The sequence below is a fragment of the Bombina bombina genome, chromosome 6, assembly GCF_027579735.1.
Source record: "Bombina bombina isolate aBomBom1 chromosome 6, aBomBom1.pri, whole genome shotgun sequence".
NCBI classification, from domain to species: domain Eukaryota; kingdom Metazoa; phylum Chordata; class Amphibia; order Anura; family Bombinatoridae; genus Bombina; species Bombina bombina.
In genome coordinates, this window is record NC_069504.1 from 212,479,711 (window position 1) to 212,503,816 (window position 24,106).

The window sequence follows — 24,106 nt, forward strand, 5'->3', positions numbered from 1 at the left end:
CATTTAAGAGCCTTTTACAGTCACTTCACATTGAGATTTACAATAACATGTTTGTATAAGCAAATAAACAGTAACAAAAAAAAAGTTTACTTCTCTTTGTTAATATATTTAGTTAATTTAAATCATTTAACTGGACTTTATGTTTACAGTTCTTAATTGCTGATTTTAATCCACTAAATCCCCATTCCACACATCATTTTTCAGCGCACTCAGTTCCAGTAAATTAAATTAGCATATATGTCTCCACCAAACCCTACCCAGGATTGAAAGCCTCAGATATGGTAATCATTTTCTTACAACAGAGGATGAGTGTCTCCTCTAAAATCATTAGGATACAAATGAATAAGGAATATTAAGAATAACTGTAAACCATGATGGATAAAACTGTCTGTGTCTGATAAGCAGAGTTGCCTTTTATCAAAATATTATACAGATGTCTTGGGATATTTATGGATAAAGTAGTGGTAAAAAAAAGTCATGAAGTGTATTATTGGAATACTACATCTTGACGTTTGTCATGCATTATAGGGATACCAACTATGCCCTAAAGCTTGTCTTTAATTATATGTAGGGATTGAAAAATATTGGGACAAAAAATACTGATCCATTCCATGCTAAAGATAGGAAAAGCCTTTTTTTTCTTTCCCCTTCTTCCTATCTACAAAGGAACCTTAAATCAGGTTTTCTACATGTTATTGTTTAAAAAAAATTCTTAACACATTTGTCACTTTGGAGTCAGATGTACTCGTTTTTATGCCGTTAGCATTTAATCTATACACAACAACTTTTTCTCGTACAACTTGTCACTTTGGAGTTAGTTGGATTTTTTTTATTCTTCCTATGTTCAGAGGGACCTCAATTCACATTTTTTTTTTTAATATTTTAAAAACTCTTGTAAGAAAAATGCCCTGAAACAGGTTTTATGAGAGTTTTTGAGTATAAAAGTGAAATAGGAAATATGTTGTTGGGGATATATGGATGTAGTAGAGAAGAAGAAATGGTGGTGGGACATGCTATGTGACAAGTGATTATTGAAGAGGAGGCAGGAAACATTGATGAAGAGAATGTAAGGATAAGTGAAATATCAGTGATATTTTCTTGGGAATTATTTAAACAAACATTTCAGAAGAATATTTGAGAGGACTAAGTGGGCCCTATGGTTTTTATCTTGGGTTATGTTTTCTTATATATAATCATTCATCCTCTGTTTTGTGTGAGTTGCATGTTGTTGATGGAGTGTGCCTTTTTTCCCTCAGATCTGGTCACCCTATACTAACTACTACTACTGATAAAAATAATAATGTTATTTATATAACGCTAACCCGACACCACATTAGACCTATACCACTCAACCTGAAACGCGTTACTCATATTTTACATTCCAATGTTCTTCACATAGTAAATGTTTTACTTTTTTTTTTTTTTTTTTTTTAATTTTCAAAAGAGCTTTATTGATCTTATCATGTTTACAAGTGAGAGTATGTAAGTAAGAAGAGAAAAACAAAACAAAGAGAAAATTAACAATGTGAGGACACATCTCGTCCTCTAAACAGTATAATGTTACACATTGTAAAATGGATAGTACTCTGTTCGAGGCAATACCAATGACACAGAAATTAGCCATAATACATAGTGGTACCTTATAGCACGGATGGGGGAGACCCAAAGGTCTCTTGGCCAGGAGAAGGGGGGAAAGGATAGAAGTCTAGAAGTGAAATGGGGGGTGGGGAGGGAAAGGGAGGAGGGGTATATCGTTGGTCATGAGTGGGTGTTTCATGGAAGCCGTCTGGGTCAAGGCAGGTCTATCCCCAGGTCAGAACCCCCGTTCCCCCTATGAGAAGCTAACAGGAAGAGAGAACATTAGGTTTCCAGGTTGTGTCATATGTGTCTTTCCAGTCAGCCCATGTAAGCTCGAAGAGGTCAGAATTACCTAAATTATAAAATATGCTTTTTTCCATAGTATATAAGTAGGCCATATAGGAGCAGACTCTTGTCCAGCTAGGTGGAGACTCTGATTTCCAGTCACAAGCTATCAGATGTTTAATGGACATGAAAAGGTATATACTTATGTAAGCATGATGTTTAGGGATAGATTGAACACCTATGTGTAGCAGGGCAACTGCGGGAGAGCTACGTAATGAGACACCCAATTTGGGAAGGGCTCTAAAACATTTTGTCCATAAGGGGCGTATTTTGGGGCATTCCCACCAGATGTGTAAAGAATCCCCTCTCTGACCACAACCTCTCCAACAATACGGGGATGCGCTAGAGAATATTTTAGCCAACCTGGAGGGCACATAGTACCAATGAGCCACCAACTTGTAATAAGTCTCAAATAAGGTGGTGCAATGTATGGCCTTTTTGGTACGCTCAAACGCTTGTTCCCAATCATCTACTGTAAGTGATTTGTCAAGCAGGGATTCCCACTTTGCAAGGTGGGGAGCTAAATCTGAGTTTAGATTAGAGTCCAACAGGGTATAGTGTCTGGAAAGGGGTCTATATAGCCTCTTTCCTTGGTTCCAAGTGGACTCCCACGGGGTCAGTGGACGGGTTAACTGAGGTTTAAAGCCCCAGGAAGTCAAGAAACTTTTAATTCTGTGGTGTTCAAATTTCAGGATATGGGGTAAGGCCACATCAGCCCCCAAATGTGATGCAGATTTGAATCCACACTCCGATGGCGGAAGCCAAAGGTCCGAGACCACATTTATTCCGATTTGAGACCATTTCAATGGATGAGCATCCTGTAAGCCAACCAATAGGCTGGGCAACGAGGTTATGGGAGAAGGGTGAGGGGCAATTTGTCTAGAGTGGCGGATTTTATCCCAAAATTGCAGGCATTCCCGAATGATGGGATTTATCAGGGTTAATTCTCTGCGACAATGTGTGGGCATCCAAATCAGGTCACGCAAAGTTAGGTTGTAGGGTAACGAGGCCTGTTCGATGGAGCGCCATTTGCAGGTAGACTGCATGACTCCCCATTGTGAGACATGGGTGAGCATGGCTCCCTCGTAGTATCTTACTATCGAGGGAGAGCCTAGACCTCCTTTTGACCTGGGCAGCTGCAGAACTCTCTGCGCCACCCTTGGGGGTTTGCCCTGACAAATATGTTTAGTGAACTCGCTCTGGAACTGTAAGAGAATTTGCCTGGGGACTCTGATTGGTAGACAGCGGAATAAGTATGTGAGACGAGGTAGGAAAGACATCTTTAAAGCTGCGATCCGTCCCATCCACGAGACTTGTGAGAGGTTCCAACTCTTACTGAGGGAGCGAAGCTCCGATAGCAAGGGGAGATAATTGTCCCTAATAATCCGGGGAAAGTCGTTGGACAATTTGACGCCTAAATGGGTCACCGATGTTTCCGACCATCTGAAAGGATATTTGGTTTTTAGGGGGGCCACAGACAAGTTCTGGAAGCCTTGGGTGTAGATCTCAGTTTTAGGGATGTTTAGTTTGTAGTGAGAATGGGCACTAAATTCCCTGACTATTTGTAAGAGTCTAGGAAGGGTGGTCGCGAGATCCGAGGAGAAGAGGGTGATGTCATCAGCAAATAAGGCTATATTGTGTTTGGTACCACATAGGGTAATCCCACCCATGTGTGGGTCCAATCTAATTTGTTCTGCCAACGGCTCAATGGCCAGCGCAAAGAGCAAGGGGGACAGGGGGCAGCCCTGTCTAGTCCCGTTGGAGATTTGGAAAGGAGGAGTTTGGAAACCGAGCCCCTTTACCGAAGCGGAGGGAGTGGAGTATAAGGCTTTAATTGCTCCCATAAGGGAGCTTGGGAATTGAAAGATATCAAGTACTTCCCACAAAAATCGCCATCTCACCCGATCAAAGGCCTTTTCGGCGTCTAGTGAGATGATCGCCATAGGTTTATTGAGGCTGGACGACAGGCTCATCACATTCAAGAGTCTTCTAGTGTTATCTGGTCCTTCTCTTTTGGGGATAAATCCTACCTGGTCTGGGTTGATTAAGTGGGGGAGAAGGTTGGCAATGCGATTAGCTAAATTTTTTTAAAAGAACTTAATATCAGCGTTGATTAGTGAGATTGGCCTATAGCTGGCACAAAGAGAGGGGTCCCTATTGGGTTTCAAAATAGTTACAATAGTGGCTTCAAGGAATTCACTCTTAATAAATGTTTTACTTTTTATTTTTAAATATATATTTTTATATATCTGATAATGTTAAATGGACAGTCTACACCAAAATTGCTATTGTTTATAAAGGTAGATAACGCCTTTACTACCCATTCCTCAGCTTTGCACAACAACATTGTTATATTAATATTAATATACTTTATACCATTTAATCCTCTAAATTACAGCCTGTTTCTAAGCCACTACAGACAGCCTCTTATCACATGCTTTTTCATTAGTTTTTCACAGCACTAATTGGCTAAAATGCAAGTCAATAGATAATAAATAAATAGCCATGTGATAAGGGGGCTGTTAGAAGAGGCTTAGATACAAGATAATCACAGAAGTAAAAAGTATATTAATATAACCATGTTGGCTGTGCAAAACTGGGTAATAAAGGTATTATCTATCTTTTTAAACAATGAGCATTTTGAAATAGACTGTCCCATTAATGTAAAATATATATCTATACCTATCTATCATCTATCTATCTATCTATCTATCTATCATCTATCATCTACAGTATATAATAAATATGTATTTAAAGTAAAAATATAATTTACCCCTATGTGAAGAAAATTGGAATGTTAGATATTTACAATAAATACACAGTAAAACACATTATTAAATGTTATTATTTAGACACACATATCCATTATAGCCCCTTTCAGTCAAATACTTGGCCATATACCATATACCTTTGAACCCTTATAAAAACAGTTTTAATAATATTTATATGAATAATTTTGATTAGATAGTGTATATATGAGTGTAACTCTTTATTTTAATGTATTTATGTTGTGTGTGGTGCAACTTTTATTTTAGCCCTTACCCTTTACACCAGATCTTCTGTTGCGCTAACCGGATGCGCATTAAATTTGATTGCGTGAACAGGGCCGGATTTACATCTCAGGTGCCTGTAGGCACAAAAACCTGAAGCGCCCCCCCCCCCTGGGCCCCCCCCCACAAAAAAAGTGAAAAAAACGGAGGAATTATTTTTATGATTATGGATAATAAGTATTTTGTTAGATATGCAAATGTTAGACAAATAGTATACAACACAGTACATTATAGAACAGAGTATGCTGCTTGTTGTATGGGACCCACACAACATGCAGCATAATCTGTTCTATGCACTAATAGTATTTTTTCCTTTTTGCCCCCCACCTCCCCCGATCATTAGTTAGGGCACCCCAAACCCCCAAAACCCTTTAATTTTAAATTCACTAAAAAGTATCACCTGTTTTATTTTGTGCTGTGGATTTACTAAAGCTCATTCTCATATCTTCCTTTTTTGTGTGAATTAGCTTCATAGAATAACAAAGAGATTAGTGAAATAGGAGGCTGGAGAGACTTCTTAGTTAATTTTGCCCAAAGAGCATGTAAATGTGTGCAGCTTGGCTGTGATTTATACAATTTCCTGCTTCTGCTAATGTATTACACTCATCTAAAATATCTCTCTAGTACCGAACCTACTAGTAATCCCATTACTGATTGACATTTGCCAGATGTCAGTACTATGTGTTTCATTATATTCACCAACCAGTGTAGTACTATTATATTTGCAACCAACAAAACTACTGCATTATTATTAAGAGAAGAGGGAGAGAGACAGAGAGGGGAGAGAGATAGACAGAGAGGGGAGAGAGAGAGAGAGAGAGAGAGAGAGAGAGAGAGAGAGACAGGTGGGGGGGGGGGAGAGAGACATGAGGGGAGAGAGAGAGAGACATGAGGGGAGAGAGAGAGACAGGGGGAGAGAGAGAGAGAGACAGACAGGGGGAGAGAGAGAGAGACAGGGGGAGAGAGAGAGAGACAGGGGGGAGAGAGAGAGAGAGACAGGGGGAGAGAGAGAGAGAGATGGGGGGAGAGAGAGACGGGGGGAGAGAGAGACGGGGGAGAGAGAGACGGGGGGAGAGAGAGAGATGGGGAGAGAGAGAGAAAGGGGGGAGAGAGAGAGAGAGAGAGAAAGGGGGGGGAAGAGAGAGAGAGAGAGAGAAAGAGAGACACAGGGGGGGAGAGAGAGAAAGAGAGAGAGATGGGGAGAGAGAGAGAGAGAGAGAGAGAGACGGGGGAAGAGAGAGAGACGGGGGAAGAGAGAGAGACGGGGGGAGAGAGAGAGAGACAGAGAGAGACAGGGGAAAGACAGACAGAGGGGGGAGAGAGAGACAGAGGGGGAGAGATAGACAGAGGGGAGGAGAGAGAGAGAGACAGAGGGGAGGAGAGAGAGAGAGACAGAAGGGAGGAGAGAGAGAGAGACAGAGGGGAGGAGAGAAAGAGAGACAGAGGGGAGGAGAGAAAGAGAGACAGAGGGGAGGAGAGAGAGAGAGAGAGACAGAGGGGAGGAGAGAGAGAGAGACAGAGGGGAGGAGAGAGACAGAGGGGAGGGGAGAGAGAGAGACAGAGGGGAGGGAGAGAGAGACAGAGGGGAGGGGAGAGAGAGAGACAGAGGGGAGGGAGAGAGAGACAGAGGGGAGGGAGATAGAGACACAGAGGGGAGGGAGAGAGAGACACAGAGGGGAGGGAGAGAGAGACACAGAGGGGAGGGAGAGAGAGACACAGAGGGGAGGGAGAGAGAGACACAGAGGGGAGGGAGAGAGAGACACAGAGGGGAGGGAGAGAGACACAGAGGGAAGGGAGAGAGAGACAGAGGGGAGGGAGAGAGAGACAGAGGGGAGGGAGAGAGAGACAGAGGGGAGGGAGAGAGAGACAGAGGGGAGGGAGAGAGAGACACAGAGAAGGGGAGAGAGAAAGGAGGACTTGAGAGAGAGACAGAGGGGAGAGACAGAGGGGGGAGAGAGAGACAGAGGGGAGGGAGGGAGAGAGAGACAGAGGGGAGGGAGAGAGAGACAGAGGGGAGGGAGAGACAGACAGAGGTAGGAGCAAGAGACAGTTATATTGCTTATTGAATTAAACCTTGGACTGTTGATTTTAAAATACATTCCAGGAATTTCATTCAAACAGGGGCTCCAATGCTGCACGCCACCTCCTAAAAGATTGCCACTTTACCTCTTGAGTCCCTCCCTGGCTTTATTTATCATGGGAACTCAGGAGGCAATCCAACTGGCAAATGACATTTAAAATGAAAAAGACATTCCACCCCAATACCCACAGCAGCTGAATTAGAGGAGGAGCATTTAACACTAACTGTGCCCAGCTTACCCTATACATCTCATACATACCACATATAGACACCCTTATAACATACTGAGACTCACTCTAGGTTACCCTATACATCTCATACATACCACATACAGTATATTCACACTCTAGTTTACCATATCCAGTTAAAGCTGTGTCACACTGTGGCACTCATGTGTACCCTATATATTGTATACATATCACATGTGTGTCCTATATATCTCATACCACATATAGTCACCCAACACATAGCCACACACTCTAGTAGTTTACCATATTCAGTTAAACCTATGTCACCCTGTGGCACTCTAGTATACACTATATTATATATTGTATACATATAACCCTATAATACAATGCAGGCTCTTCAAGGTACCTTAAAAACCTCATATACATCACACTGTCCACATACCATCTCACAAGCCTAGGGCTCACTTACCTGACAGCTCATTAGGTTCCAGACCACTGTCAGCGTCAGTCCCGCAGATCACAAGGTAATGAGCAAGGGGGCATTAGCTGAGCCGGCTGCCGTGCAGCTCACCCCCCTCATCTTGCCTAGCAGAGAATGACCTGAGGAAGCAGATGATGGAGGGTACAGCAGTAGGCTTAACGCCAGTCTCCTACAAGACACTCCACGGCGACGGCGTGCACTGGGCAGGCGGGCGGCTCTGGCGACAGCAGCAATGAGCACACTCAGCTCACTTCACTTTCCCGCCGCGAGTCTGAGGGCGGCAGCCGGAATCATGTGATGTGGGCGTGACGCTGCCTGCCCTAAACCTGCTCCAAACCTGCAATCTGCAAACCACGGCACTGACTGGAGAGTGAGTGACTGTGACTGGAGTCAGGGTGGGAGGGACGAGACAAGGGAGGGGGCGTAAAAAAAGTTTAAAAGTAAAAAAAAAATAATATTTTTTTTTTAAAATACACTGACTTTACAGCCAGTGCCGTGGCGCCCCTCTCTGCAATGCGCCTGTAGGCACATGCCTACTGTGCCTAATGGCAAATCCGGCCCTGTGCGTGAACACATTTACTTTCAACTTGTAAAACATGCACTAATTAACACTCCTGTAATATGTCAATATTGCTCACGAGCAAACTTTAGCACGCCACTTGTAATCTAGCCCATCATTTTTGGCTCATTAAAAAACTCCAGACTTTTACAACTGATACCTTGATTTAGTGGAACATATTAGCTCTCTCACTTACTCTCTCTCACCTGCTCAGCATCTCCCACAGGTTGAGCCACTCTTTGTCTCTTATTAGCTCCACCTCTGTTTTATGTATCTGTATTATTTTACCATGAAACACTGTTATTATATATAGTGAGTAAACTGCTCTGTATAAATATGATGTATAATAAAGGAATATCTAAAACTTAAAAGTGAACACGCTGCACTGTTTAATGATATAAGTATCTATATACTGATAATGACCACTAAGAAATACACCTATGAATAGCTGCTATTGCCCCCTATATATATATATATATATATATATATATATATATATATATATATATATATATATATATATATACACACACACACATATATTCACATAAATATTCATATTATATATATATATATATATATATATATATATATATATATATATATACAGTATCTCATAAAAGTGAGTACATCCCTCACAATATTTTATTATAGCTTTTTATGTGACAACACTGAAGAAATGACACTTTTCTACAATGTACAGTAGTGAGTGTACAGCCTGTATAACAGTGTAAATTTGCTGTCCCCTCAAAATAACTCAACACACAGCCATCAATGTCTAAACCGTTGGCAACAAAAGTGAGTACACCCCTAAGTGGAAATGTCCAATTTGGGCCCATAGTGTCAATATTTTGTGTGGCCACCATTATTTTCCAGCATTACCTTAACCTTCTTGGGCATGGAGTTCACCAGAGCTTCACAGGTTGCCACTGGAGTCTTCTTCTACTCCTCCATGACGACATTACGGAGCTGGTGGATGTTAGAGACCTTATGCTCCTCCACCTTCCATTTGAGGATGCCCCACAGATGTTCAATAAGGTATAGGTCTGAAGACATGCTTGGCCAGTCCATCACCTTTACCCTAAGCTTCTTTAGCAAGGCAGTGGTCGTCTTGGAGCTGTGTTTGGGGTCGTTATCCGAAGGGAGGGGAAAATGCTCTGCTTCAGTATGTCACAGTACATGTTGGCATTTATGGTTCCCTCAATGAACTGTAGCTCCCTAGCGCCAGCAGCACTCATGTTGGCCCTGACCATGACACTACAACCACCATACTTGACTGTAGACAAGACACACTTGTCTTTGTACTCCTCACCTGGTTGCCACCACACATGCTTGACACCATCTGAATGAAATAAGTTTATCTTGGTCTCATTGGACTACAGGACGTGGTTCCAGTAATCCATGTCCTTAGTCTGCTTGTCTTTAGCAAACTATTTGCGGGCTTTCTTGTGCATCATCTTTAGAAGAGGCTTCCTTCTGTGATAACAGCCATGCAGACAAATTAGATGCAGTGTGCGGTGTATGGTCTGAGCAATGACAGGCTGACCCCCCCACCCCTTCTACCTCTGCAGTAATGCTAGCAGCATTCATACGTCTATTTCCCAAAGACAACCTCTGGATATGAAGTTGAACATGTGTTCTCAACTTCTTTGGTTGACCATGGCAGGCCTGTTCTGAGTGGAACCTGTCCTGTGAAACCGCTTTATGGTCTTGCCCACCGTGCTGCAGCTCAGTTTCAGGGTCTTGGCCATTTTTTTTTATTTCAGATCCTCAGAGAGTTCTTTGCCATGAGGGGCCATGTTGAACTTCCAGTGAGCAGTATGAGAGAGTGTGAGAGCGATATCACCAAATTTAACACACCTGCTCCCCATTCACACCTGAGACCTTGTAACACTAACAAGTCACATGACACCTGGGAGGGAAAATGGCTAATTGGGCCCAATTTTGACATTTCCACTTAGGGGTGTATTCATTTTTGTTGTCAACGGTTTAGACATTAATGGCTTTGTGTTGAGTTATTATGAGGAGACAGCAAATTTACACTGTTATACAGGCTGTAGACTCACTACTTTACATTGTAGCAAAGTGTCATTTCTTCAGTGTTGTCACATGAAAAGATGTAATAAAATATTTACAAAAATGTGAGGGGTGTACTCACTTTTGTGAGATACTGTGTATATATATATATATATATATATATATATATATATATATCTGTATATATCTATACCTGTATATATTTATATATATATATATATATATATATATGTATAGATATATATTTTAGAAAAAATACATCAGCTATATATACAAATATCTATTTAAAAATAAGTAGTACATTTTCTTCTATGTGAAGAACATTGTTATGCAAAACATTCATAATTACCTTTGGCTTAGCGATGTAGATTTAACTCCTGTCGGGTTGGCACCCGAACGATAAGGTTTTTCCAGTTTACACTCTCCATTAAAGTCTATGGGGAGAAGTAAGCGCAGTCATGATATTCCTGAAGTTAGCAGGCGTTGGCTTTCCATCAAGAGCAAACAATGTACTTTTAACCTTTTATATGCGCAAAAGCGAAAGCGCTAAATAGTGTGTTACTTATAATATGGCCCTAAATAATTGTTAATGTCAGCACTTTTTTTGTGGACACCAAAGCTCAGAGAGAATTTGTAACCCATTGGCTGCCAGAAAGCTCTGAAATACGCGCCAATGAATCACAGCTGTCCTTGGCATTCAAGAGGTTAATGTGAAGCAGTCATGGCTAGTTGTTTAGAGAAACAATGGGAGTGATTAGGAGTTCAGCGCTGAAAGACTGACATTCAACTATAAGGTCATAGATAAACTGCCAAGAAATTATGATCATTATTATCAGGACTCATAATGATGTCAATGGTCCTTAATGAAGCATTCATTGAATTCTAATGAATCATTAATGTTGTTCATGTAGATCTCCATTATTGACAACATTAATTTTATCTAATGATTTTTTAAATGATTCTATGTAAATGCGAAACAACTTTTATTTCAGTCCTGAAGCCAAAATGGAAAATATTATTATTACGTTTTTTTCTTTATAGACAAATGGTTGCCATTTTGTGTTGCTACTCTATTATTTACTGTAATTATTCTATCATATACTTGTTAATATCAGAACATAAGTGCTCACCTGGCCCACTAAATGCTTTTTTCCCCCTAATCAAAAAGACTATTGCGGCTTTCTAAAGCAGTCAGCTGCATTGGATCAAGTTCAATAAGTGTAATATTGACATTCTTAACAGGAATTTTTATACATATTTTAAAGATAATTTCTCTGAATATCAATTAATATTGTGTGATTGTGAAGGGCTTGGAAAAGGCCATAGACAGAAGCAAACTTTATATTCACACATATTTCTGTTCCAGCTATGGACCGTCTTGACATATTTACCTCTTTTATTTGGCTGCCTTGGCATAATTAATTTTATTATTTTTGATTTATTTCATCAATGTTTTCAATACTTGAGTTAAAAGTGACATCACACTCTGTTTCCCCTGTAAAACATTTGTAGAAAGGGATAGTAAAGAGGCCTTAAAGGTACATTAAACACTTTGAGATGGTAATATAAAATGATACATTTTATATACAAAAACAACTCTGCAATATACTTTCATTAATTATTTTGTCTCTTTTTTTCCTGTAATTCCATTCTGCAATTGTGAGCATTTTAGTTCCTGTTAGAAATGGAAGTGAAGAATGCTGTTATATTCTACACAGCCATTGGCTGCACACTCTAGTGACCTATTTATAACTGTCCCTAATTGGCCACAGCAGAGAAGATAACTTAAGTTACAACATGGCAGCTCCCATTATTTTTTATACTAAAACTTTACACTTATTTTGTCAATATTTAAAGGGACATTAAACCCAATTTTTTTATTTCATGATTCAGATAGAGAATACCATTTAAACAACTTTCTAATTTACTTCTATTATCTAATTTGCGTCATTCTCTTGATATTCTTTCCTGAAAAGCATATCTAGATAGGCTCAGTAGCTTCTGATTGGTGTCTGCACATAGATGCCTCATGTGATTGGCTCACCAATGTACATTGCTATTTCTTTAACAAAGTATATCTAAAGATTGCAACAAATTAGATCATAGAAGTAAATTGGAATGTTGTTTAAAATTGTATTCTCTATCTGAATAATGAAAGAAAAATTTGGGGTTTAGTGGCCCTTTAAACAGCTGATAAAACTTTAAAAAAATGCATCCACATGTTATTCTCAGACTAATCTTTTCTTTGAATGTATCATTCTATCTAGCATTTATTTAGTGTTTATTTAAAGTAATATTTTAAATATGCATCAGAAATGAAATGTTGAAAAACAAATGTTTTCAAATATTCTTTTGTTTTGCTGTCCAGGTACACACCCCATGAAAAGCCTCTAGTACTGTTTATATAATCTTCTCTAATATAAATAAGCTCCTGCACTGGTCAAGCAATCACTAGGCATCATGTTTCAGGATCAGAATTTAGAATGCTTCACTGTCTTGTCCTCCTGAGGTAGTGGAATTTTATTATCCTAATCATAATTAAACATGTGATGGAATTTTAAGTTGAATGTCCTTTCAATTTATCTTGCTAAAACTTATTTCACATTATATTCCTCCTTGCTTAAAATTCTCCCCTTATAATGTATCTGAGTTCCTTACTAAAGTGTTTCAATATTCATCAGACCTAAACAAAAATAATGATCCTTAAAATAGACAGCTCTTAGTCAAGTCCAATGATAGCTGCCAAAGAACCAGCCTACATTCAGGATAAAAATATTAATATATAAAGAAAAAGCTGTTGCACAGTTTCTGGTAAATATATTGTTGGCGCTCTAAGGCTTAGAACGCTGCCTACGGTCCATGGCTTGGTAAAGCATTCTCCTTAAAAGCACACAGTACCATAACATTTTCTCCCCTTTAATGTCTTCACAATTATGTATTCAATTGATTAAAAATAGCTCCTATACCTTATTTTGTCATTTGAATTACCTGCTTTTGCCTTTTGACACCACCACTTATACTTAAAATGTAAATACTGCAGTTGTTGCTATAGAAAAGCTATGTAAACCAGAACAAACAGCAGAAATGAAAGGGACAGTCAACTCCAAAATTTGTATTGTTAAAAAAAATAGATAATCCCTTTATTACCCATATAACATGGTTATAGTAATATACTTTTAACCCCTGTTGTTACCTTGTATTTAAGCCTCTTTTGGCAGCCCCCTTTGGCTTTTATTATTTATTATCTATTGATTTGCATTGTAGCAAATTAGTGTAGTGTCATGCACAACTCCACAGGAGAGAGCACAATGTTATCTATAAGGCCTACATGGATTAGCAGTCTTTTGTTGTGAAACGCTAATAAAAAACATGTGAAAAGAGGCTGTCTGTAGTGGCTTAGAAACAGGCAGAAATTCAGAGATTTAAAGGTTATAAAGTATATTAATATAACGATGTTGGTTGTGCAAAGCTGGGGAATGGGTAGTAAAGGTGTTAGCTATCTTTTTAAACAATAATACTTTTGGGGCGCGATCTGATATACGGCGTAGTTTTCGGCGCAAGCGAGGGAATCCGCGCCGCCCGCAGTTTCACCTCGCACATCTGAGTATTACATATACCCCGTCGGCAGTTGCTAAAGTGCCGTAAGTCCAGAAATGAGTGTAACTACAAATTTCTGGAGTCACCAGTGACTTAGGGCACTTTAGAAACTGCCTGCGCCTAAAAAAACTAACTAAAGTATTAAATCTCCCGTAACTGTCTAACCTGCCTCCCAAAAATCAGCCCGACACGTATACCCCTATATCCGCAATCCCCCCTCTCACTCCGAATAATAAATGTATTAACCCCTAGACCGACAACCCCCCACAACGCAATAAGCCTAATTATTAACCCCTAAACCACCATAGCCCATACCGCAATAAACCTATCCTAGTATTAACCCCTAAACCGCCGCTTCCGGAGCCCACCGCCACATACATTATATGTATTAACCCCTAAACCACCACTCCCGGACCCCGCCACACCTAAATAAAGTGTTTAACCCCTAAACCGCCGCTCCCGGACCCCGCCGCCACCTACATTAAATTTATTAACCCCTAATCTGACCCCCCTACACCGCCGCCACCTACATTAAATATATTAACCTCTAATCTGACCTCCCTACACCGCCGCCACCTACATTAAATATATTACCCCCTAAACCTAAGTCTAACCCTAACACCCCCTAAATTAATTATTATTTAAATAAATCTAAATAATATTAATATTATTAACTAAATTATTCCTATTTAAAACTAAATACTTACCTATAAAATAAACCCTAAGATAGCTACAATATAATTAATAATTACATTTTAGCTATTTTTGGATTTATATTTATTTTACAGGTAACTTTGTATTTATTTTAGCTAGGTACAATAGCTATTAAATAGTTAATAACTATTAAATAGCTACCTAATTAAAATAATTACAAAATTACCTGTAAAATAAATCCTAACCTAAGTTACAAATAAACCTAACACTACAATATTAATAAATTAATTAAATAAATTAACTACAATTATCTAAAATAAAATACAATTAAATAAACTAAACTATATTACAAAAACAAACAAACACTAAATTACAAAAAATAAAAAAAATATTACAAGACGTTTAATCTAATTACACCTAATCTAAGCCCCCTAATAAAATAAAAAAGCCCCCCAAAATAATAAAATTCCCTATCCTAAACTAAATTACAAATGGCCCTTAAAAGGGCCTTTTGCGGGGCATTGCCCCAAAGTAATCAGCTCTTTTACCTGTAAAAAAAAGAAATACAATACCCCCCCAACATTACAACCCACCACCCTCACACCCCTACTCTAAAACCCACCCGATCCCCCCTTAAAAAAAACTAACACTACCCCATTGAAGATCACCCTACCTTGAGCCATCTTCAACCAGCCGGGCACCCGTGGTCATCCGATGGGGCAGAAGAGGACATCCGGACCGGCAGAAGTCTTCATCCTATCCGGGCAGAAGAGGACATCCGGACCGGCAGACATCTTCATCCAAGCGGCAACTTTTATCTTCATCCATCCAACGAAGAACGGCTCCATCTTGAAGACCTCCGGCGCGGAACATCCTTCTCGGCCGACGGACTAACGACGAATGAATATTCCTTTAAATGACGTCATCCAAGATGGCGTCCCTCAATTTCCGATTGGCTGATAGGATTCTATCAGCCAATTGGAATTAAGGTAGGAAAAATCCGATTGGTTGATTTAATCAGCCAATCAGATTGAAGTTCAATCCGATTGGCTGATTGGATCAGCCAATAGAATTGACCTCGCATTCTATTGGCTGATCCAATCAGCCACTCGATCGGGTTGAATTGTTGCGATCTCTGTCCGCCTCATCAGAGCAGGCAGACAGGGTTATGGAGCAGCTTGATAAATGGGCCTCCTTGTATTAACTGCTTCAAAAGGAGTTGAAGTTGTACTTCTGGAACACACCCATTCTGCTCCAGATGAAGATATGACCAATGAATGTTTAAAGGGACAGTATACACCAATTTTCATATAACTGCATGTAATAGACACTACTATAAAGAAGAATATGCACAGATACTGAAATAAAAAAAACGATCGTTTCGGCCTCCTATGGGCCTCGTCAGTGAGGTGCAGCCACATTCCTCTAAGCACACTGGGCAAGAGGAATGTGGCTGCACCTCACTGACGAGGCCCATAGGAGGCCGAAACGATCTTCTGGGGTTGTCATGTTCCTTGTTCAGAGGAGAATTGCCTGGTATTTCGGGGCTGGACTGACCTTACTTGGCGGGATCAGACTGATATACTTCAGGAAAGTTTTCTTCTGTGAAAAGCACACTGGTCTAAAAGAGGCTGCTTCCGGGTAGTAAATCGCTATAGAACAAGCCACTGAGCTGTTGTTCGTTCCTGGTAGAGCGCTTCTCTCTTTGTATGCATATTATTATGACCCTGGGGAAGTCTCCCTATGGGTGATGGGGGAAACCAGACGTGGACTCCTTGCCCAGTGTGCTTAGAGGAATGTGGCTGCACCTCACTGACGAGGCCCATTGGAGGCCGAAACGATCGTCTGGGGTTGTCATGTTCCTTGTTCAGAGGAGAATTGCCTGGTATTTCGGGGCTGGACTGACCTTACTTGGCGGGATCAGACTGATATACTTCAGGAAAGTTTTCTTCTGTGAAAAGCACACTGGTCTAAAAGAGGCTGCTTCCGGGTGGTAAATTGCCATAGAACAAGCCACTGAGCTGTTGTTCGTTCCTGGTAGAGCGCTTCTCTCTTTGTATGCATACTTATGACCCTGGGGAAGTCTCCCTATGGGTGATGGGGGAAACCAGACGTGGACTCCTTGCCCAGTGTGCTTAGAGGAATGTGGCTGCACCTCACTGACGAGGCCCATAGGAGGCTGAAACGATCGTCTGGGGTTGTCATGTTCCTTGTTCAGAGGAGAATTGCCTGGTATTTCGGGGCTGGACTGACCTTACTTGGCGGGATCAGACTGATATACTTCAGGAAAGTTTTCTTCTGTGAAAAGCACACTGGTCTAAAAGAGGCTGCTTCCGGGTGGTAAATCACCATAGAACAAGCCACTGAGCAGTTGTTCGTTCCTGGTAGAGCGCTTCTCTCTTTGTATGCATATTATTATGACCCTGGGGAAGTCTCCCTATGGGTGATGGGGGAAACCAGACGTGGACTCCTTGCCCAGTGTGCTTAGAGGAATGTGGCTGCACCTCACTTACGAGGCCCATAGGAGGCCGAAACGATCGTCTGGGGTTGTCATGTTCCTTGTTCAGAGGAGAATTGCCTGGTATTTCGGGGCTGGACTGACCTTAATTGGCGGGATCAGAATGATATACTTCAGGAAAGTTTTCTTCTGTGAAAAGCACACTGGTCTAAAAGAGGCGGCTTCCGGGTGGTAAATCGCCATAGAACAAGCCACTGAGCTGTTGTTCGTTCCTGGTAGAGCGCTTCTCTCTTTGTATGCATATTATTATGACCCTGGTGAAGTCTCCCTATGGGTGATGGGGGAAACCAGACGTGGACTCCTTGCCCAGTGTGCTTAGAGGAATGTGGCTGCACCTCACTGACGAGGCCCATAGGAGGCCGAAACGATCGTCTGGGGTTGTCATGTTCCTTGTTCAGAGGAGAATTGCCTGGTATTTCGGGGCTGGACTGACCTTACTTGGTGGGATCAGACTGATATACTTCAGGAAAGTTTTCTTCTGTGAAAAGCACACTGGTCTAAAAGAGGCTGCTTCCGGGTGGTAAATCGCCATAGAACAAGCCACTGAGCTGTTGTTCGTTCCTGGTAGAGCGCTTCTCTCTTTGTATGCATATTATTATGACCCTGGGGAAGTCTCCCTATGGGTGATGGGGGAAACCAGACGTGGACTCCTTGCCCAGTGTGCTTAGAGGAATGTGGCTGCACCTCACTGACGAGGCCCATAGGAGGCCGAAACGATCATCTGGGGTTGTCATGTTCCTTGTTCAGAGGAGAATTGCCTGGTATTTCGGGGCTGGACTGACCTTACTTGGCGGGATCAGACTGATATACTTCAGGAAAGTTTTCTTCTGTGAAAAGCACACTGGTCTAAAAGAGGCTGCTTCCGGGTGGTAAATCGCCATAGAACAAGCCACTGAGCTGTTGTTCGTTCCTGGTAGAGCGCTTCTCTCTTTGTATGCATATTATTATGACCCTGGGGAAGTCTCCCTATGGGTGATGGGGGAAACCAGACGTGGACTCCTTGCCCAGTGTGCTTAGAGGAATGTGGCTGCACCTCACTGACGAGGCCCATAGGAGGCCGAAACGATCGTCTGGGGTTGTCATGTTCCTTGTTCAGAGGAGAATTGCCTGGTATTTCGGGGCTGGACTGACCTTACTTGGCGGGATCAGACTGATATATTTCAGGAAAGTTTTCTTCTGTGAAAAGCACACTGGTCTAAAAGAGGCTGCTTCCGGGTGGTAAATCGCCATAGAACAAGCCACTGAGCTGTTGTTCGTTCCTGGTAGAGCGCTTCTCTCTTTGTATGCATATTATTATGACCCTGGGGAAGTCTCCCTATGGGTGATGGGGGAAACCAGACGTGGACTCCTTGCCCAGTGTGCTTAGAGGAATGTGGCTGCACCTCACTGACGAGGCCCATAGGAGGCCGAAACGATCGTCTGGGGTTGTCATGTTCCTTGTTCAGAGGAGAATTGCCGGGTATTTCGGGGCTGGACTGACCTTACTTGGCGGGATCAGACTGATATACTTCAGGAAAGTTTTCTTCTGTGAAAAGCACACTGGTCTAAAAGAGGCTGCTTCCGGGTGGTAAATCGCCATAGAACAAGCCACTGAGCTGTTGTTCGTTCCTGGTAGAGCGCTTCTCTCTTTGTATGCATAAGTTTTAATTACACCTAACACTACACTATACTTTAATAAATTATTCCTATTTAAAACTAAATACTTACCTGTAAAATAAACCCTAATATAGCTACAATATAAATAATAATTATATTATAGCTATCTTAGGATTTATATTTATTTTACAGGTAACTTTGTATTTATTTTAGCTAGTTAGAATAGTTATTAAATAGTTATTAACTATTTAATAACTACCTAGCTAAAAGAAATACAAAATTACCTGTAAAATAAATCCTAACCTCATCTGAATCGGTCAGTGGCTGGGGGGTGTGACGCTGTTACGTCAGCATGCAACGGAGCAAATCGCAATCCCAGAGCGGCAGGGAAGCTACAGCGGTGGAAAAAAACGCGCCCGATGCCGACTCTGTGATTCTAAGGCTCGCTGCGGAGGCTCTTGTGGCAGGAAGCTGGGGGGCAGTGTGGTGGAGAGGTGACCGCACAAGGGGCTATCCTCCAGGAGCGCCGCGGGAGTGAGGAGGTGCCGTGGGTAACCACGTTAGTTGCAGTAAACAGCATTACAAGAAGGGTCTTGTGGCCAGAGTCTCTGTCTGCCGACCAACGCTGGGGCCTGTATGTGGGTGGTTTAGGAAGGGGGCCAGGACACCCACACGACTCAGCATCTTTTACCCCCTATAAGCATCCAAATCAGGAAAAGGAAAGAAGAAGAAAAGGAAAGAAGGTATAAGAGGCTAAAGTGTACCTAACAACCCAAGGGATCCAAGGCAAGGTGCTAAAAGAAGGGGAGGTAGGATCTGTTTAATTATTTGCTTTGCTTGTTTCTGCTGGGCTTTGGAGAGAGTTGCTGCTTATCCCCTCCCCTATCTTACTTCACCTACCCTTGCTGTTGAGGACTTATTGAGCTGAAAAGTCTTTGTTTTGTTTTTGCTTTTGGTTCTGGCTGGTTTCATTCGTTCCCCTCCCCCTGTTTGTTTGGGGTAGTTATCAGCCTGGGGAAGTATTGGAGATGCCAATAAGCCTGCATGATTCTATACCCTAATTGGATACTACTCCAATAATTATATTTTCTGTGAAGGGGGCCGACAGCCTTAGACAGAATATACATAAGGGTCCAAACGAGAAGTATAAAAAAAAAAAAATCCTAACCTAAGTTACAATTAAACCTAATACTACACTATCATTAAATTAATTAAATAAACTACCTACAAATAACTACAATTAAATACAATTACATAAACTAACTAAAGTACAAAAAATAAAAAAAGCTAAGTTACAAAAAATAAAAAAATAAGTTACAAACATTTTAAAAATATTACAACAATTTTAAGCTACTTACACCTAATCTAAGCCCCCTAATAAAATAACAAACCCCCCAAAATAAAAAAATGCCCTACCCTATTCTAAATTAAATAAAGTTCAAAGCTCTTTTACCTTACCAGCCCTTAAAAGGGCCATTTGTGGGGGCATGCCCCAAAAAGTTCAGCTCTTTTGCCTGTAAAAGAAAAATACAACCCCCAACATTAAAACCTACCACCCACATACCCCTAATCTAACCCAAACCCCCCTTACAAAAACCTAACACTAATCCCCTGAAGATCATCCTACCTTGAGTCGTCTTCACTCAGCCGAGCAGCGATGGAACCGAAGTGGACATCCGGAGCGGAAGAAGTTAATCCTCCAAGCGGCGCTGAAGAAATCTTCCATCCAATGAAGTCATCATCCAGGCGGCGCTGAAGAAGTCTTCTATCCGGGCGATGTCATCTTCCAAGAGGCGCTGAAGAGGTCTTCTATCCGGGCGATGTCATCTTCCAAGTCGGGTCTTGAATCTTCCTCCCGCCGACGCGGAACCTCCTTCTTCACCGACGGACTACGACGAATGAAGGCTCCTTTAAGGGACGTCATCCAAGATGGCGTCCCCTCAATTCCGATTGGCTGATAGGATTCTATCAGCCAATCGGAATTAAGGTAGGAAAAAGTCTGATTGGCTGATGGAATCAGCCAATCAGATTGAGCTCGCATTCTATTGGCTGATCGGAACAGCCAATAGAATGCGAGCTCAATCTGATTGGCTGATTCCATCAGCCAATCAGACTTTTTCTACCTTAATTCCGATTGGCTGATAGAATCCTATCAGCCAATCGGAATTGAGGGGACGCCATCTTGGATGACGTCCCTTAAAGGAGCCTTCATTCGTCGTAGTCCATCGGTGAAGAAGGAGGTTCCGCGTCGGCGGGAGGAAGATTCAAGACCCGGCTTGGAAGATGACATCGCCCGGATAGAAGACCTCTTCAGCGCCTCTTGGAAGATGACATCGCCCGGATCGAAGACTTCTTCAGCGCCGCCTGGATGATGACTTCATCGGATGGAAGATTTCTTCAGCGCCGCTTGGAGGATTAACTTCTTCCGCTCCGGATGTCCACTTCGGTTCCATCGCTGCTCGGCTGAGTGAAGATGACTCAAGGTAGGATGATCTTCAGGGGATTAGTGTTAGGTTTTTGTAAGGGGGGTTTGGGTTAGATTAGGGGTATGTGGGTGGTGGGTTTTAATGTTGGGGGGGTTTGTATTTTTCTTTTACAGGCAAAAGAGCTGAACTTTTTGGGGCATGCCCCCACAAATGGCCCTTTTAAGGGCTGGTAAGGTAAAAGAGCTTTGAACTTTATTTAATTTAGAATAGGGTAGGGCATTTTTTATTTTGGGGGGGTTTGTTATTTTATTAGGGGGCTTAGATTAGGTGTAAGTAGCTTAAAATTGTTGTAATATTTTTAAAATGTTTGTAACTTATTTTTTTATTTTTTGTAACTTAGCTTTTTTTATTTTTTGTACTTTAGTTAGTTTATGTAATTGTATTTAATTGTAGTTATTTGTAGGTAGTTTATTTAATTAATTTAATGATAGTGTAGTATTAGGTTTAATTGTAACTTAGGTTAGGATTTATTTTACAGGTAATTTTGTATTTCTTTTAGCTAGGTAGTTATTAAATAGTTAATAACTATTTAATAACTATTCTAACTAGCTAAAATAAATACAAAGTTACCTGTAAAATAAATATAAATCCTAAGATAGCTACAATATAATTATTATTTATATTGTAGCTATATTAGGGTTTATTTTACAGGTAAGTATTTAGTTTTAAATAGGAATAATTTATTAAAATATAGTGTAGTATTAGGTGTAATTATAACTTAGGTTAGGATTTATTTTACAGGTAAATTTCAGTTTATTTTAGCTAGGTAAGCTATTAAATAGTTAATAACTATTTAATAGCTATTGTATCTAGTTAAAATAAATTGAAAGTTGCCTGTAAAATAAAAATAAATCCTAAGATAGCTAGAATATAATTATTATTTATATTGTAGCTATATTAGGGTTTATTTTAAAGGTAAGTATTTAGTTTTAAATAGGATTAATTTAGTTAATAATAGAAATATTATTTAGATTTATTTAATTAATATTTAAGTTAGGGGGGCGTTAGGGTTAGTGTTAGACTTAGGTTTAGGGGTTAATAATTTTGTTACAGTGGCGGCGGTGTAGTGGGGGGCAGGATAGGGGTTAATAATTTTATTTTAGGTGACGACGGTGTAGGGGGAGCAGGATAGGGGTTAATAGGTATACTGTAGGTGGCAGCGGTATCCGGGAGCGGCGGTTTAGGGGTTAATACATTTATCAGAGTTGCGGCAGGGTCTAGGAGCGGCGGTTTAGGGGTTAATACATTTATAAGAGTTGCGGCAGGGTCTAGGAGCGGCGGTTTAGGGGTTAGTAACTTTATTGAGTTGCGGGGGGCTCCGGGGGCGCCGGTATAGGGATAGAACAGTGTAGTTTAGTGTGAGTGCTTAGTGACAGGCTAGCAATAAAGCTGGGAAAAAGCCGAAGAGCAGCGAGATCGGATGAGTGATAACTCTCACAGTCTGCTGCTCATCGCCCCGCGGCTTTTTGACAGCTTTATTTGATAACTTAGGCGAACGTATTCAAGGTCCGCGGCGGCGAAGGTAGGCGAGCTTAGGCGGCGTATTGGGCCGGCGAAGGCAGAAAAGTAGACGGCTTGATAACTACCCCCCTTTGGGTCCAAATTACTAAGCTGCGGATGCAGCTGTTTCCGCGCAAGTCTTCAGGCTCGCCAGAAATTGAGTTAAGAAACAGCGGTCTTAAGACCGCTGCTCCTTAACTCATCTGGTCCGCCCGAACATGATAAATCGTCCCCTGAGTACGATTTAAACACATTTTTTAAAGAAAAAGGAAACTTGCTTAATTAAAAAAAAAAAAAAAAAACTTGAACGTAATACACCTTGTTGTTTTTACTCTAGCATATCCCTTTAATTATGGTATCTCATTGGAGCAAGTAATCAACTACTCATTTGAAGTTCAGACTAAGGGGCCAATTTATCAATGTCTGTCCGACATGATACGCAGTAGCTTATTATGTCTGACAGACATCGCTGAATGCCGACAGCATATTCTGTGGGCATATAACATTGTACAAGCAGTTCACCGGAACTGCTTGTGCAATGCCACCCCCTGCAGATTCGCGGCCAATAGGCCGCTAGCAGGGGGTGTCAATCAGCCCGATCGTATAGTATCCGGCGGATTGCAGACTGCAGCCTCAGAGGCAGTGGACCAGTTATGTATCAGCGGTCTTAAAGGGCCACTAAACCCAAAATCTTTCTTTCATGATTCAGATAGAACATACAAATTTAAACAACATTACAATTTACTTCTATTATTTTTTTGGCTTCATTTTTTAGATATCCTTATTTGAAGAAAAAGCAATGCACATGGGTGAGCCAATCACATGAGGCTTCTATATGCAGCAACCAATAAGCAGCTACTGAGCATATCTAGATATGCTTTTCAGCAATGAATATCAAGAGAATAAAACAAATTAGATAATAGAAGTAAATTAGAAAGATGTTTAAAAATGCATTCTCTTTCTAAAACATGAAAGAAAAAATGTGGGTATCATGGCCCTTTAAGACTGCTGCCTCATAACTGCTGTTTCGGCGAGCCATTCAGAGCTTGATAATTCGGCCCCTAAGTGCTAGTGCATTGTCTTGTTATCATGCATTTGCTGATTATGCAAATCTACTGTATTTACTGGTCCTTTAAAGACACACTCGAGTAAAAAAAAAACTTTTATGATTCAGATAGAAGGGTAGATTTATCAATGTGCGGGTGGACATCGATAAATGCCAACAGCATACACTGTCGGCATTTATCATTGTACAAGCATTTCTAGTGAAATGCTTGTGCAATGCCGCCCCCTGCACATTGGCGGCCAATTGGCTGATTGCTGTCCCTCACCTCAGAGGTTGCGGACGAGTAAAGGAGTAGCAGTCTTATAACCTCTGATTCTTAACTTACATTTCTGGCGAGCTGGAAAGTAAGCGGGTAAATAGCAGCATCCGCT